The sequence below is a fragment of the Larus michahellis genome, chromosome 10 (genome assembly GCF_964199755.1).
Source record: "Larus michahellis chromosome 10, bLarMic1.1, whole genome shotgun sequence".
Lineage (NCBI taxonomy): Eukaryota > Metazoa > Chordata > Aves > Charadriiformes > Laridae > Larus > Larus michahellis.
Window position 1 is genome coordinate 12,673,409 of NC_133905.1, and position 17,940 is coordinate 12,691,348.

Below are 17,940 nucleotides of genomic sequence, written 5' to 3' on the forward strand. Positions count from 1 at the left end.
TGCTTGTCCTTCATAAGGTCTTGATTTTTATTTCTATGTTTTTGCACTCATAATAAAAATATTGACATTCTTTCCCTTTGTGTAAAACAAGCACTTTAAGGACAACTAAAAATCAGTATGCTAGTGATTTTGTGTGTGTCAATGTCATCAGTAAGGTAATCATGACTAACCAGTTAGCACCCAAGGCTATTGCTGGATCATTTCACATCAGAAATGGACTGATCTCTCTCCGACACATAGAACAAAATGGTGCTTGGATTTAGGTTAATCACAGCCAGGCATCATACTTAATTGCCAGCAAGGTCACATAGTGATACTGGGGACATCAGCAGCTCAGACCCAATGAATCAGAAATAAAAACCAAGAAGTTCCGAAAGAGAAGGCAAATTGATAGTTAAAGAATGAACACCAGAGCACGTCAAACCTGCGGCGAGTCTATGGCAGAGAGCTGCCGGCACAGAGGGAGAGCAGAGCCATCGGCTGCGCCGAGCCATGTCACCGCCAGCTACACCAGGAAAGATACCACGGAAACTTCCCATCCAGCTCAATCTTCCCCCCCGCCCCCCGCCATGTCTAATGGGAAAGTTCTGGTTTTGTCAGAATTCAGTGGAAATCGAACGGTCAACAAATGACGCACAGAAAGAGCAAAGCCATTATTCCAGAGGAAAAAAGAAAAAGCTTTTCAAAGAGCCTTCACCGGAGTGGGTTGGTTTTTGTTTTTCTTTAAACCAACACGCCAGCATTCCCACCGACATCAGAGAGAGGGGAGAAAAAGCTCATACACTCACGTTCTTGAATTTGAGACAATTATTAGCACTTAATTACACGCAAAGCCAGAGAAGCACAGCTTCAGAACTTGAGTAACTCCAGATTCGCTTAAAACAATTTTCGTGTAGGAGAGAACAAACGTGCAAACCTGGAGATTTCCAACAGTTTTCAAGCGCCAGCGCAGCTGCCGGGCACTCCCCCGGCTCCGGGAGCGCGGCCGGGCAGCGGGCAGGAGAGGGGCTGGAAGCCGGGCAGCGGCTCCGCGCCGCGCAGCCGGGCGGGAGAGGTACCTCGCTAATGCAATTAGCGGACATCAATCAGGCGGAGCGCAGCGGTGCGCTTGCGGGAGCAGGCACCAAGCGCGCCTTACCTGGACGAGCCTTGTTTTCCGCACCGTGCTGTAGGCAGCGGGGCACCGACCGCACCGACCCCAGCCCAGGCAGGGACCCCTCTCCGCGGCCGATCGCGCCCCTCAGCCGATGCCGGCTGCCGTCCCAGCCGGAGACGCTTCCCCCGGCAGCAGCCGAGGACCAGCCCCGCTCCCCCCGGCTCCGCCGACAACTAGGGCTCCCACCAAGCGGCCGCCCCGGGGCGGGAGGGCTGAGGGGAAGCCGGGCGCGGGGGGCTCGGCGCGGCGGGAAGCCCTCCGCCACACCGCTCCCCTCAGCCGCGACCCCCGGGCAGGGGACCCAGCCCCAACTTTGTTCCCCGAAGTTGCCCTACCTCAAGCCACTGCCGATCCTCCTCGCCGGCAAACCGAGCCTGGCCACAACCCGTCCCCGCCGAGCCACCCGCTGTAATCCCGCCGCTCCCGCGGCGCCCTGCGCCTCTTCTGGAGCGGCGAAGCGCCGCGCTTCAGGCGGCGGGGCGGGGCGGGCAGGGCCCGGCCTCCTCTCCGCCCACCCGCTCCCTCAGCGCCCGGGGGCCGCGCCGGGCCCGGCTGGGCTGGGCTGGGCCGGGCCGGGCCGGGCCCGGCCGAGCCCAACCCAGCCAAGGATGGCGGTGGCTCCCCAGAGAGGCCGGGGAAGCTCCGCTAGATTTTCCCCTGGGCGGTGTGAAGCCCCTGGGGCGGGTCGGGGGGGAGAAGCGGGTAAAAGGCGGTGCCGCAGCGGGAGGGGCCGAGCCGGGGCTGCCCCGTCCCGCTGAGGCTGGGCCGGCTCCGTGTGGACGGAGAGAGTTGACGCCTGAGAGCTTAAATAAAAGCTGCCGTCTACTTTCTGGGCTGGAAGCCCAGGAAAAGAGTCAGGTTCACGTAGGTCTCTGTGCAGGAGCCGGATGGAGGTTTTATTGAATCTGGCTCGAGCTGATCGCAGTATTATAGCTGTGCTGCTGTAATTAAGGCTGAGCAGAATTCCTATAAGTCCTTTTTTTTTTTTTTTTAGCAGGTTAGATAACAAATAGTAATAAGTTTCCTGAAACCTCTATTATCTTGCAGGATCCCAAAGCACGGCAAAGTGTACATTATAATAAAGTGCGCATTAGTCTGCTCTGCCTCCGTGGAAGTCCCTGGAATTACACCAAGGGTGGATCTGGCTTTGTAGCCACAGCGAAGCCGCTGGTGCAAGAGAAGGGAAGGACTTGGTGGCTGTCCTCAGCTGCCCAGAGGGCTCCCGGGCAGGGCTGGTGACGCATTGCTCTCCGGGCAGTTTTCTTCTTTGAGAAGAAAACAGTTTGCTTCCTCAACGAGTAAGATTTAAGTTGCTGCCACCTCTGCTTCCCTTTCTGCCTGTTTTTGTGGTGAATTATTGAAATGCGCTGTCTGGGAAATAACAGCATCTCCTCTGGGGACCAGTGGAAACTCAACACAGCATCTCTTGGCCCAGACTTAGAGTGGGAGCCCTGACCTAAAGTGATCATCTTTACTTTTCTCTGCACGTGCGAGTCTATAGTTAAGGAATGTCCAGCACTGAAATGTATGTAATGAACTTCTGTAATGAAATGTGTCACTGGTCTGCAGAAGGGATGTCAAAAAATAATCTCAGACAAGATGCATTTTTAATTGGCAGAGTGCGATCACATAGGACTCACAGAGATGATAGAATAACTGTGATTTAATGAGTTACCGTTGATGTGCTGAGCACTCAGATTCTTACTAATATGGTTCAGCTCAGCTTTGGCATGGATCAGGAGCATGTACTCAGGCTCTTACTGTAGCTCAGCTGATTTATTACAGTATGGTAACTCCATCACATCTCTAAAACCACATTGGGCTTTTGCCTAGAAGATAATATTAACTTTTTGTTATTATTCCATAAAGTCTTATGATAGGACTAGGGTCAAGCCTTAGTTTTACAGCAAACTCTATCTCAGGTAGGAGCATGGTGGCTGTGGACACCTCTGTGGTGGCTGAGCATAGACCCAGGAGCAAAGCCCGAAATGCAGATTTGGCTTCCTCAGAGGATTCTGTTCACATATTCCGTATGCCTGATTTACTGGGGTTTATGTGAGCTGACAAGGTCATGAACCTATGGCACAGTTCTCCACTTGGAAATATTAGCTTTAGCTGTGCAAGACCAGCATGAGAAGGATCGCCTGTGTTTTTATGCCTGACTGACCACAGGAACTGTTAAAATTTTCAAAATGCATTCTGCAGTCTGCCTTCCCTCATGTCCTTGGTCACCTCCAGCCCAGTCCCACATTTTGGCTGCTTTGGCCAACTAATATATTTTTCCGGTTTCAGTTAAGTGAAGGACTTCAAATTCCTATCACAGGTATCAAGTTACACCATGTAAAAGATGCAGGGTTTTTTTTAAGTTTGTCAGAGAGGCACTTTATGAAATTGTGAGATCAAAAAATGACTCTAACCTTTGGGATGACAAGTAAAAAGGGACAAAAAGTACTCTTTCCTTCACTTACTTTGTAGCAAGCCAGAAATAGTGGGTTTTAAAGTGCTTTTCCTGTACTCATTTCAGAAAACACAGCAAACATGCAGTATCACTGTATACTTACTGAAGATAATAAATTTGTAGACTGTAAACTCTCTGAGGATAGATGGCATGTTTTCACACAATACCTGATACTAGGATGCCCTTCTGCTATCTGAGGCTTCTGGACCTACTGGAATATACATGTTCAATAATAACAACTTAATTGCAAGTCTCATGCTACTTCCAGCTTAATAATTTTTTCATTTCCACTTGTCATTCAAACATCACTGTCAACATGTCTCAGAAATTATATGAGAAGAACAGGGATGCTTCTGCTCTAGTGTTGTCTAATTAATGCTTCCTAAGGATTAAAGTGGAAAAAAACCCCCACTTTAATTCATGAGCATGGGTGGAAGCAGGTAAATGAATATGCTATTTAAACTTTTCAATTAATAAATAATTTCATTGGAAGACCCAACTTAACCCTGTCCACCCTGATGCCAGCTGATGTAGACCTAAAATATCAACTGAGCGCTTGCTACCGATAACTACACCCCCCTCACTGCTCTCTGCCAACTGCCGTAGCTGCTGTATCTAATTTCAAGTAATATTTCTCTTGCCACATTCACCTTTTCAGCACGTGGATTGTCTATATAACTGTTCTGTGCACTGCTGTTGTCCACTGTCTGCTTTGACAAACCTTGTTTTCTCAAATTTTAGATGGGAATTTAGCCACCAGTAACAAGTAGACTCAAATTCACCTCATTTCCTCCAGAAAAATCAATCACTGCTTGTCTCCTAGATGCTTTAGCTGTCGAAGACTTTATCCTACCATGGGCAGAAATACCAAGTAGCTCACCTCAAGCTTAAATTGAACTTGTTTTGCAAAAGACCTCTAGGACATTGTCAAAATGGGATGCAGTCAATGGGACTCGATAGACCATTACTCTGGTCTTAGGGCTGACAATCACCGCTATCAGTTTCTTTGGAGGTAGATAAATCAATTAATTTAATCTGAAACGGCCACAAGAAAATAGGATATTAAAAATTTAAAGACAAACAGTTGAAAATGTAGTTTTCTGTGTTTCTTTGTGTAAGGGTCACAGCAGCCCACCTTTTCCAATCACACTTTCAGACATAATGTCAATGATGAAAATATACGGACAAAATATATGATGCTTTGGATACGTTAAATGAGTAGAAAATCTACTTTTTTCCAGTAATACTTTTGGGAATCTTATTTAGAGATAAAAGTGTTTAATGTAAATTTCATCTTTCTAATTTTTTAGAAATGCTTCTTTCCTTAGGCCAACATTGATAACAACTTATCCGAGGCCTGGATCTGCAAGCACGGTTAATAGATGATGCATTTCTTTCAAGACCAAGGTCAACTGTAGTAACTAGATGGTATTTTGAATATGTAAAACACACGAAAGCATGCCTGTTCTTCAGAGCACAGGGAGACTCCCTCCCTATTTCGGTGGCGGTGGGGATAAGCCAAGTTCACTCTTGTGCTTGGTCCACGGTCATCTCACACCCTTGATGTTGCCAACACTGACACCGATATCAGACGTGCTCCTCATGCCCACGGCCATCCGTATTTTGTCACCATTTTGTACAATCCTGCTCTCCATAGGCCTAGGAGGTGTTACACTTAAAAGGATAGTGTTTTTAGAAGCATCCAGCAAACAATCTAGTCCGATTTCACTGAAGTCAACGGTAACACTTCTTTTGGCATCAAATGTGATCAGTTAAATCACCAGCATCTTAAAATTTCCATTTTGTTGTCTCCATGAGCTCCTGCTCGTGCTAATAAATGGAGAGCGTAACTGGTGTTTGGAGCAGCGGGAGGGAAGAGCTGGGAGGGGGAGGCTAATGAGAGGCCCCTGTCTGTATTAAGGGAATTAATTATGTGACTGGATTAAACTGCAGCACTGAAAGCGTCACTTTGCCCTGACACAGACTACATGCATTGAAGGTTTACGCCAGTGTAGTAACCACAGCGGTGTTGTTATATGGATGCAAATTTCCTTAAGGCGGGCAGGACCCAGATCAGACAACAGTGACTAATACAAACCTGATAAAAGAAAGTGAATCGTGTGCAATGGTACTGGAGAGCACGAGACAGAAGGAAAAAGATAATAGGAAAGTTAAGTGCCCAGTGAGTGCAAACTGATATGCAATATCTTGAAATCACAGAGAGAGAAAATTAAAATGGTGAAATGATTTCATGTATAGGTAGATGGAGGCATAAAAGCAATCTGTGAACTATGGGAGGGAGAACAGGGTGAGAGCGTATTTTCAGATGTACAGCCTTTCGCCTATTAGAAATGAGTAAGTGATTGAAGGTTAATTCCAATAAACAGGCAATTTTACTTTTGCTTTTATTTCAGGGTGGGTTTTTTTTTGGCTCTGCTTTTGTGTGTCATTGAAATATTTGTGTATTAATAGATACTAATTTTAATAACATTACGGTAATCTGAACATCTGCAGCTACTAGGCATTAAAATATGATTACTTCCCTATATATCAAGTTATTTTCTCAGTACTTCTGCCTGATTTTCTCATGTCTATTAAAATGCAATGGATTGGTTCCTGTTAGCTGGCAACCTTGAGCTGAAGTGTTAAGCAGAAACAAGCCTGATGCCTGGAGGCCTGGCTAGCGAGTCAGCAGAAGGCAAAGACATTTTATGGCTGTCCTGAAAGCTAAATGACTGGCTGTGTAACTTTCCTAATCAAATAGAATTAAGTACAAAATTATATTCCCACCACCCCTGCCATCTTTTGTTCAAACAAATTGCCGGATGTATTGTTTGACAATTTACTAAATATAGAGAATTTTCTAGATTAGAGGTTTTAATTCTACCAAAAATTCAGCTCAGTTTATTGGAGAAATGAGACATTTTGTTTAGAGCAGGGAGGAGCACGGCATGAGGGCTCTCTCAGGATGAGAAATGACTCCTCTCCTGGGCTCAAACTGACTTTTGAAGAGGTGAACACCCAGAGGATAGATGCATCCGAAGCATGACTGTGAGATTACTGTTAAGGGATAGAAGACAGAAACCCAAGCATAGGCAGCTGTTGCCAGAAAAGATGCAGTTAGTAAATTTTTGACCAGCAAATAAATACTCCTTTAAAGCACTCTGAAATGTGATTGCTGTCACTCCTCATGCTAGAGGGGAGCTGAGGAAAGAGCAGGCTACTCCTCCTTCCCTTCTTCTTAACATGACAGTGATTTTTTCATTCTACTCAAAAGAACTTAGAAAAAACCATATTTTTAAAGTTATTTCTGTAATGGTACAATATTTGTTTCCAAACGTGATGCTGATTTTTAGTCATCTCCAAAGCTTTCAGTTCTAGCTGGGAAATTCGTGACGGTCGTGACACACAAATATTGGGAATTTTCTTCATCATATCAGCCATCGTTACGCAGCATCCTCCATGCATCCATGGAGGGGTGCTCCAGCAACTCAGTTCTGTATGCTGAACTTTAAAAATCATCTGACATTTTAAATTGTGATATGATGAAGTAGGTTCAGGTTTTGATATTATGCAGTTTCATTCATGAGTTAGCTCAGGCATCCCAAGCATGTCCGAGGGGAAAAAAACCAACAGGTAGGTGCATTTAATCCTAAACTTTGTCAGCAGGATCAGATGCAGCCAGATAAAGCAATGAGCATAAATAACGCTGACCTATGAAGAAAAAAAGAAAGAAAAAAAGCATACCTGAAAGATAAACAAGACAAAAAAGTGCCCCTAGACTTTCAATTTGTTGAAGTATTTCAGCCAGTATTTATGTTTGCCTCTATGAAAACATATGCTTTAATTCCTGCCTAGGTTAAGAATACTTTCCTAAATCAAGTACTAATAATTCTAAGATCTATAAATACCCTGATGGGAAAACTCTGCATCTGTGATGAATACAAATGACCCTCTGCAAATGCACTTTGAACAGAAACAATAAAAAAAACAGTATGTCAATGACCTCCAACCAAAACGTTATTGCATCTCAACATGGGGGCAGCTGTGGACCTTAACATATTGAAAGCAAATTTAAAAACCTGTAGAAAATTCTAAAATAAAAAGGAAGAGTCTGAGAGCATTCAAGTTGCACCCCCTGAATTAGGGGAATTGTGTTGGAAATCCTTAAGGATGATGTTGCCATCCAACTAACACATCTCCAAATACAAATGGAAGTCACCGTCTTTAGTCAGCACAGAGTTATCTCTTCTTTTTTTTTTTTTTTAATTGCCAGTTGCTTTACATTCAATGCTTTACAATTTTATTAGTTTCAAATGAAAGCTTCTAACAGGTGACTGTTACGGAATAGTAAAATGAGCTGTGGCTTGGATGTAAGCCATTATGTCTGTTTAAGGAGAAAATCCTGCCGCTCCTGCAGGATATGTGGGATTTCATTGCTTGAATGTAAAGGAACAATTCTTATGAAATTGGACAAGATCCCCTTTGTAAGCAGAGAGCTGCTTTCAGATACAGGGGGACCATTCCCACAGCCCACAGCTCTCTGAAGAGAGCTGTTTCTTGACTGTTCCTTCATCTTCCCAGCTGGTACCTGTTTCCCAGGGTCTGTAAGGAGCTGGTAAAGGAGGATGCTCTGCTGATCCCAAGGGGCTGGAGGACTGACTAACCTACTGCTTAAGCCAGTCACTGTACTGGTAAAAAGCATTTTCAGGAAGGAAGAGATGCCTAGACAGCTGTTTCTTACTGTTTTCAAACTAACATTTGGAAAGTCATTGTAGCACTATCTTATAAAGACATTTGAAGATTGAGGGAATTGGGAGATGTTGGAACGCACACTTATTAAGGATGCTGTTGCTAATTCCAACTTACCCTGCTGCACAGAACATTGTAAGAGCAACTGCATCCACTAGGAAATCTGCTCTTCATCTGCAGCACATCAGCAAAAAATGAATGACAAGACAAAAGGAATCATTTTTAAATCGTGACAGGAAAAGGTTCACAAACTCAAAAATTACTTTGAAAAGTTTGCACAGTCCTTGCTAATACTAGCTCTTTTCTAGTAGATACATTACTCGCTCTCCACCTATATATTATTCTTATTATCCCTTCTAAGCTCACTGCAGAGCCAAGGGTCTCTGGCTTAGTTCCTGGCATCGCACTGAATGATTGAGCCAGAACCTTCCTTAGGACGGTTTGTTGGAGTCTTGATACTTTTAGCTACCTTGATCCTTCTTGTGACCTTATCACAAACAATGATTCTATCCAAGGCTGGCCGTTTCCCATATTCTTCAATAATTTTGTCAAAGTTTTTTTGACAGCAATGGGCTGGTTGGCTAGAAAATAACAGCTCTAACTTCAGGGTTAGAATAAATCCAATATTAGCTTTTCTAGTCACTGAAATCTTGCACGTAGCTACCTTCAAAAATTTACAGACATTGGTCAGAAAGTGGAAGAAAATAAGTTACCGTTTTTTCTGTGTTTTGTTAAACTTTGTCCTACCGGATACTTTTTCTGTTAATTAATTGTTCATTTACAATTTCAGGTAAGTCATTAATCTATTGAATTTAGGATTTTTGGAAGCCTTTCCAGAAATAAACACTGGACTGAAACTCTCATAAGATACGCATGAAATGTAGAACTGTTGTTTTATCATTTTCAAGCCATGGTTTATGCCAAGTCCTCTCTCATTCCCATTACATAGATGTCAGATGGAATAATACAATGAAAAATTAGCCCAAGATTTGGTTTCTCATTGCAAAAGTGTTTGGTTTGTTTGTTGTTTTTTACATAAAATTTGCTAAGTTTATATATAAAATTTGAATACAAAAATCTCAAATGTTCCAATCCCTAGTATTTAAAAGCAGCTAATTCACGGGGTTTGGCTTTAAAGTATTATTCTAATAATGCACTACCATCTCTGTATCTTTCGTTCCCTTAATCCCATTGCCCAAAATATTGCTTTCTTTATAGAAATACCCAAACAGTCTTGCAGTTCTGGAATGCAAAATCATTTGAATAGCCTCCTCTTCGCTATTAGCAGTTCCTGAATAATGCAATCAAACTCCACAAAATGTTCATTATTGGAAATAGATGCATATTATTTTTTCCCCATGAATTTTTAAATTGCCTTTATTATGGCACGCTGTGTATGAAATGAATGTGATTTAAACAGTTGTGCCCTCTACTGGTATAAAGGAAATAATGAAAAAAGAGAAAAACTTTATTTCCAGATGTTGCCTCAAAACAGAGTGCCCAAACTAACTTTTTGTTGGGTTTTTTTTGGTAGTATGCTTTAATCACATTTGAAAGCTAGATTCTTTTCAACATTAAGTGTTAGCACATTAATTGTTTATAGATTTTTTTTTCTTTTTTAATAAAAAGGACCATTTACACTGTTAATGCAGTATAAAAGGGCCTTGCCGTAGATGAACCCTTGCCATGATGGTGTGGATGGTATGTTAACATAGTTAAGAATAACTTTATTTTTTATGAGACTTTTAAGGAGCTATACTATCAGCTAGAGAGTATGAGAACAAAGCTGTATGACAAAATCCCTTACAAAGTTCATAGAAACTTTGGTGCATTCAACTATTTAAAAGGAAGTCTGTAGGAGTCGATGCATAATGTGAAGTAGAATATAGAATTTCACATAATACAGGAGAATTAAGACCTCACCCTCTGCTTCTAACCAATCCTTCACCTTCCATTAAAAAGAAAGCTTATAATTTTCTGTCCTATCCCCCACTATTGAAGTTGTCAACTGGCATTAGACTTGAATAACAACGAAACAAAAACATACCCTTTGGTAAGAAACTTGCATACTGCAACTTCTCAGCGTGGGCAGGATTAGTCACGGATGCTAATTAAAATACTAATTGACATATTTATACCATCATATAAAATCCATTCAACACAGTGGCAATAATCTGAAATAGCTGTAGCATCCACGTGGAGAATAGCAACAGACTGAAAGTCAGCTCCACGCTTTGCTTTTAGCCTAGTAGGAACGTTTCAGGTTCCTCATTTTTCACCTTTTATAACATGTGGTAGCAACAGACTACAGATTAAATGGATACCAGACTACATTGATCAGAGAAGAAGAAAAATAATTACCTCCCAGAAAACTTAATAATCAGCAGATGAAGAGGCCAACATACTCTTGCCCCTTCCCTTGGCTCCGGCATTGTCCCTCTAAAGGGGAAAGGGAGTTTGTTTACCAGTGGAAGCAAAATCATTAATCACAGAGTAAGTTATATCATACCCTATAACTGGCTTTATTTGTAAGTAACTGAATCTGTAAACGAGGTAGGTACAAATAGCATGGGGTCAGCCTTTCAGAAATCTCAGTCCGCTATTAAGTGCTTCATTGCCAGAGAAAACTACACCGCCGAAATGAACTGTGATCATACATGAAAGGATAGACTCTTGTGCTTACAACACAGTTCTTTCTGCCAACTTCTCTGTACAGACCTGTTTTATAATAATAGTAAATATCAGTATCATGACTATTGCTTTGAATTGCTATGTGTTTCAAACACGCTTATCTTTATTGCAAAATCTTTCTTTTATGGACCAAAAAAAAAATCCTTTGACATTCCAGGTTAAAGATCTCCTATGTGTCTGAATCAGTGGAAAGCAGGTTTTTTTTTTAATGTATCACACTGATTATCTCAAAGACAAACCCCAGTTCCATTGACATGGACTTCCAATATGCTCAAAGGGAAAGACGCTGCAGTGTGGGTGGGTAAAGCAAAGGAGAACGGCCCAAAGGAGAAAGCAGGAGGACTAGGTGGTAGGAATCACAATCACAGGGGCAGAAAAAGGGATTTTAAATGATAGGGGGGAAAAAAGCCACAACATGCAACTGGTACCCACAAACCTGCCACAAAACTCACGCAAGATGGATAGAAATGCTGCAGATGGACAACTTTCTTATGGTTTGCATGAAACTACAGGGGCAGTTTTAATGAGAGTAAAGAGAAAGCGGTAAAACAGGCAGAGAAGGCCCAGAAACCCGCTGTGGCCATGTGGTTAAAAACCCAGCAAGCCCATGTTCAGGAGTGGTGGAGAAGAGGGGTAGGTGGTGAAGAGGGACATTTGTTCAAATACCAAGAATAACTGGCATCTGCTGGGTCTAATGGGCTCTGTGCCACCTGCGCAGTGGCAGCTTGGACCACCAGTCATCTCCTGGGCGCTCACGGCAAACGCTGCTGTGGCACATGCGTTAAATGTGAGAAAAGGGAATTACTCCAAGAACCAGGGTCCGTCATTGCTTGGATTGCTGTGTGAAATGATCAGGCTGGAGAGCAATGCCAGCCAGCCCCTGGCACCAGGGAAGCCCTGCCTGCCCCAGCACGGGTCTCTCCCGCGCTAAGGGATGATGCCAGCCCAGCTGGGACCTCCTCTACTCCCGAGCCTGGGAACCCCACACACACCCCCACCTCTAGGCAGCCCTTGCAGACAAGTTCACTCCTTGCTCTTGTAACGAGCTGCACTGGACAGTATGGACTTAGTGGACTCCAACTTATTAACTGGTTACAACAATTAGCCAGGGCACCTGCATCTTTAGGCGCCTTGGTTACACGTGGGAGCCAATTAGAGCCTCATACATATTCATGCCACTTTGTCCACACCCTGAGAGCTGCTTCCCCAGCCCTCTGCCTGGTTCCTTCACTCCAGCGTGCGCTGTGAACCAGGAAAGAAAAGAAGTTTCCTTTCCTTGTGCATTTCCTTGAAATCAAACATTTGCCATGGCTGTAATTCATGTGGTGGAAATGCAGAAAAAGCACATCTGATAGGGAAGATAAAGCAGCCTGGCCAAACCTCACTCATCCTTAAGAGGCAGAGAGACGGTGCTGGATCCTTCTCCGCAGTCCCCCGGCTCAGCAAATGAGCCATGGTGCTTTACTCAGCCTGCTTGACCACAGAACCATCTCACTGCCAGGAACAGTCTCACCCCATAGGGCCACCTATCAGATGACTCCTCTTTTCTTGTCTCCTTAATAATACATCCGTGATTTTATCTCGCACTGCAGCGGAGCTGTAATTGCACCAGCCACACTTGCACGGTTGGGGAGGGCAGCGCTGGGCTGTGACAGAGGATCTGGGTTGGCTCCTCAGAGCACAGACGAGCCTAAAACCTACAAGCAAACCCAGACCCTGCGTTTTGTGACCACCCAAACCAACTGTGGCGGTTGCCCAAGCAGCCTCTTGCACTGACCAGTGCCTTTGGTGAGCTTCAATGCGCCGGGGGCAGCTGACTGGGACCCCCTGGCAAGAGCCTGCAGTGCATCACAGCATCTTCTGTGATCGGTAAAACAAGATCTCTCAAAAGCTTAATTCAACTTTCTGCTGCTTGTTATCCCCTCTTTTGTCTAGTTCTTGTTTTATAATTTTTTCCCTTTCTGTTGCTGCAGTTTTTCTTGTTACGGGAACTTTGGAGAAGAGAAAAATAAACAGATCAGTGTTTGATGTTGTGTTTTCTGTTTAGAAGTTTGTTTTCCTTTCTTCTTCTATTGCATCAATATTAACATGTTGATTCATAAGCAAAATAAATAAAGTCTATAAATATATTCTTTTTTTAAATCCTGAAACCTCAAAGTTACGGTTCCCACAGCAACTGCACAATGTGCACAGACATTAAAGGCAGGATATTACCAGCCAAAGCAGCAATCAAATATGCAGGAGGGACTTACACTACTGGCACTTGGAGGACCGTGCAAGTTTGAAATCCCAGAGACATGGAGCACCTCAGTTCTGTCCGTGTCAGTATGTTGGGAAGAGAAGATCCCGGAGACGTCATTCCCTATGGGCACAGTGGAACTGGATTGTGCCATATGCAGAAGTGTCTACAGGAGAACAGGGTGGTGGTGCCATCACTGTTGAACCAACTGGTCTCAAAGATGTGAAGTCACTCCAGAGCTAAAGACGCGCTGGATAAAATAATTACTGTTAATTAGCTGAAATCCACAGCCAGAAGGTGTCATAACAACCAAAGCATTATGAACAGAAATCACTGCTCACAGTCCTGATGATCCTTAAGTACTATGAATTTCTCACAGTTTGACTGAACAGGAATGAAGAGCGCTCTGTACATTGTTGGAGCAGTTCACACTGTCTATTCACTGTATCTTTTACAATCCATGAAATCATTTGATTTAATAAAAGGATGCTCAGCTTCCTGGTTTCTGCGTCTCCACCAGCTACTGGCTAATCAAAGTTTATTTTTCTAGATCGTGAATTTGGCATCTCAGCACCTAACCATCCTCGGCGTTGTTAACCGGGATCTAAGTTCACACCATTGACTGCACCCTTACAACTGACATTCTCTTCTCTGCACCCTGCAATTTTAAGCTAAAATTTTCAAAGAGTGTACGCAGTGCTGTCACTGTACCCGGAGCCAGGAATTCTGGCATCTGCCTTTGCAAGTCTAATGTTGCTTGGTAATCAAATTCATGCCTTCTCTGAAAAACAGCCCAAACCCCCCAGTTCTCTGTGAGGTACCTTGAGAGAAGAATAGAGAATTCCGATTTAAAAATTTAACAATACAGATTATTTTCTTTTCCATGGTCTATTATCACAAATAGCAGAAACTGTAGGCATCAAATTTCAGTGATGAAAAAAGAAGCAGGATGCCATCAAGTGACTAAATGTCTTGGTACTATTAATCTCTTATAATCTAGTAATTGAAAGGAACTGGAGGATTCCAGAATTTGAAAAGACGAGCCATTAGCATGTTTAACTATTAGCAGCTGGATATTTTAATGAAAAAAATGGGCAAGTGGTTAAATGGCAAGATGGGACTTTACATTCTTTTATGCATATCTAGCCCAGCTGTCTTCTTGAATGGGCACCAGGCTGGTTAAAGAGCGAATTCTTTGTGATTTCATTGAAAATTTAGGAAGTGAAAGTTAAGACATCATAAATACACAGAATTTTAGCCAAATTAATCATTTCACTACTTGAATGACTTTTTGATTTGGCTGTTTACTTTGTGTGGTCAACAAATATCAACCTCTAAATCTGAAAAAAGTTTTGCTTCTTTCTGTTTTAAAATGAGGAAATAAATAAATTAAGGGAATAAATAAATTCACATTGGGTTGAGGAACAAGGACAATCCGTTCCTCATGTTGCTGTAGCTTCCGCTGTGAATAATGTGCAATTTCGATTTTTTCCTGTATGTCACTTTTTGAAATGAAAATCTAGAAAGTTTCATAAGGGCTATGCCTTTGTCTTTGAGACTTGCAGCAAAGTTTTTTACATGGAACATGGAAAATAGTGCTGTGAAAAACAAGTAGCTACACAGAAATCACTATTAGAAATTTGCCATGTGCACACACAAACATTATTTTTTTTCCTCACAGACAGCAAGAGAGAAGAGCATGTACAGTAATTCAGTATCTCTTTCTACATTTTCATGGTTGATTTTTTAAATTATTAGTGTTTAGGCACCATGTGTGCATTTGCAGACCATCTCAACTGCAGTATTCCTACTCCAGCTGTATTCCTCCAAAACACATACTGGAGAGAGGATTTATGATCCAAAGGAGAGTACTATCTTGAATTGTCACCTTGAACTTGCACATAAGATTGGGGTTTTGCATTATCATCCACATCCCTTATATTTAGCATCAACATGTGCAACGTTTTTTGAGAATACAAGAGCCTACGTACGGTCTGTTTCCGTAGAGAATGTATCAGCTTTGTTTTGTTAGAAATAAGTGTGATTAGCATAAATTTACCTTAACAACAGTAACGAAATTTGAAAGTAATTGTATCAAAGCACCATCATTTCTGTGGACCAAGTTTTAGCTGCACTGTGAAATATGCCTTTTAAAACAATTTTTTTTTTTTCCTCTCTGAAAAGCAGCAGGTATCGACAGCCAGATAATTTTTCAAAAATGTTCCAGGATTTCTTACGGATATTAATTTCTGTTTAAGCCTCTCCAAACTTTGGCAGACAGACAAGTTTCATTTTTCTTTAACAAGTCCTTTAGTTGTGCAGATGTTGTAGCCAGATTGGCAATAAATTTTGCTGTAACAGTTAAGTAACTTAGGGAAAGATGCTCTTATTTAATATTCTGATTCTGTGTCACCTTTTGAACCTTAATTTATAGGTGAGGTATTTTATAGTTAGCATTCCATAGATGTCTGTAAAACAGATTATTATGTTCTCTGCCAATGAAAGTCTGATTGTTGTTCTAAATAAATATCTTCAAAACTATGAAAATTAAATGTTGTGTAAAGTAAAAAGTCCATTTTATGTCCTATTTCCAAATGGATACATATGTTTTGATTACACCTCTCTAATTTCCATCAGTCTATTTTTGTCTCTCCTTTATTGGCCCGATTAATAGCCTACTGAAACGAGTGGAAAATTAAAACTCTCATTGACTTAAGTGGCTTTGAAGCGGTTTTCAAATAGTTACTTCACACTGGTTCCTTATTATGCTTGAGAAAAGCTGTATTTTATCCCCAGTTTCCATTTTGCTTTGTCACCAGTATTTTGCCTGAAGATCGGGAATCTGTCTTTACACTTTTGTAACCTCGAGCATCCGCACTAGTAACAGCCCACGAACTGCAACAGATCATTTTCCGCTCAGAAAAAGACCTTCTGACTTCTCAAAACACATTTGATATCCCTATGAAATGGAGTGTGGCCTTTACCCTGGGCGATGGACGTGTCTCTCCACAGTCTGTTTGGGCTGTGTTGGGAGCAGGGAGTTGCCTTTTTTTCTCCTCCACCCGTTCAGCAGATAATCCAGGTCAGTGATTTTCATCTCCTGTTCCACTGACTGGTGGGGGTTGGTGCATGACTTCTCAAAGCAGTAAAGGAAACCAAACCTGCTCCCAGTTAGTCAACAGTGGCTATACTGGGCCCCACACCCTCAGTGGGATGTATCTGGGAGATCCACAGACCCCCAGATCACTACCCTGGTTCCTGCCCAACCCTGCTGCAGTCCTTCCTCCAGTCTTGGCATCTGCTGTAGGCTGACGCGCGGCTGATGAAGTTACGCTATTTAAGCTGCCAGTTTTGGCAGCTGTCTTCTGTAATTCAAAGACAGACTTTGAGTTTGGGGTTTCAGATATTTGACCGGCAATAATATCAAACGACAAGCGAGCGGTATAATTGTGTCATAATTCACATGACAACTAACATTTTCAAAAAGCACATCAGAACCTTTGAATCTGAAAGAAGCCGCGTGCATCAGAGTTGCAAAGCATGTTTAGTTTTAGTAGCTGGTTTTGCTGCAGCAGCCAGACTTACCGTGATCTCAGGGAATTTTGTTTTACTTTAGCGCTTTGGTAAGCACAGAATCTATCCTGAACATAGAAAAATAACATTCTGCGGACAAAGCAATCCTATTGAAAAAGGACATTCACATTCCAGACCCAAGCCTTTCTGCCAGAGGAAATCCCTGTGGGATTTTCTAGCATATGAAAGATGGAGAATGAGGATCGTGCTGGAGGCGCACTGGGGCGGTTACCTGCAACCAGGCACTGTGATCCCAGGCAGTCCCCGACAGACTGACCTGAGGAGAGTGCTCCCTGCCTCTGGTCCTTGCTCTCCTGGGGTGAGTACCTCGTCTTGTCTGGACAAGTGGCTTCCTCTCCCCTCCTTTTCCCCTACTCACACTTGGACCTGCAGCAGCTCAGGTCGGTGCTCCCCAGCTCCTCTGCAGAGGAGGACTCCATGATATGCTGCTCGTTAGGTACTAGCATTTTTCCTCTTCTGTGGCATCTCTTTTTACTGCGCCTCTGATCCTTCCTGCCAGACTGTCGAGCATCCCCGCTGACTGTATGATGCCAGGGCACAACCATCAGGTTAAGTCCAACCAACACCAGTACCGTATTTTGACCAAAACCCAGGTGGATCCAGCGTTCAGGGTATCAAGACTGTGAGAAATCTCAGGAAGAATAAGGTTAAGAGTGAACTTAGCAGTTTATATTCAGCTATTGCTATCGGAGTTACCAGCAAAAACTTGCTCAAGGGGAAACAGCACACACCAGTGAGTGTGTAAACAAACGAACTCGCAGCCCTTAGAAATTATGAGAAAAGGAGAGTTACAGCACTGCTGCAGTCCCTAGCCAACCCTCACTTCACTGAGGCTCAGAAAAGACCAGCTTCTGCCCTTAAACACTTGTTTGTTCTCGCAGGGATTTAGGGGAGCTCCCATGCAGATTCTGAATGGGCCCCAGTTTTCATCCTCGCAAATTTTTATAAGTCCTTTTAGAAAGCCAAGCCAAGAGCAAAATAGCTAAAGGTTTCTTCTGTGGCAGATAGCTTTCTGTTGCACTGCAGTAAAATGGTTGGCACTCAGTGGAG

At 42.9% G+C, this 17,940-nt stretch overlaps 1 protein-coding gene across 1 annotated transcript in view; it reads right to left on the bottom strand.

The window, feature by feature from the left end:
- The window catches only part of CNTN3 (contactin 3), a 113,901-nt gene extending 112,262 nt beyond the window's left edge, over nt 1–1,639 (bottom strand). The window contains exon 1 of the mRNA XM_074603053.1: nt 1,492–1,639. The gene's annotated coding sequence lies outside the window, so the exon portion shown is untranslated. The remainder of the gene's footprint in view (nt 1–1,491) is intronic.
- Between the last annotated feature and the right edge of the window lie 16,301 nt (nt 1,640–17,940).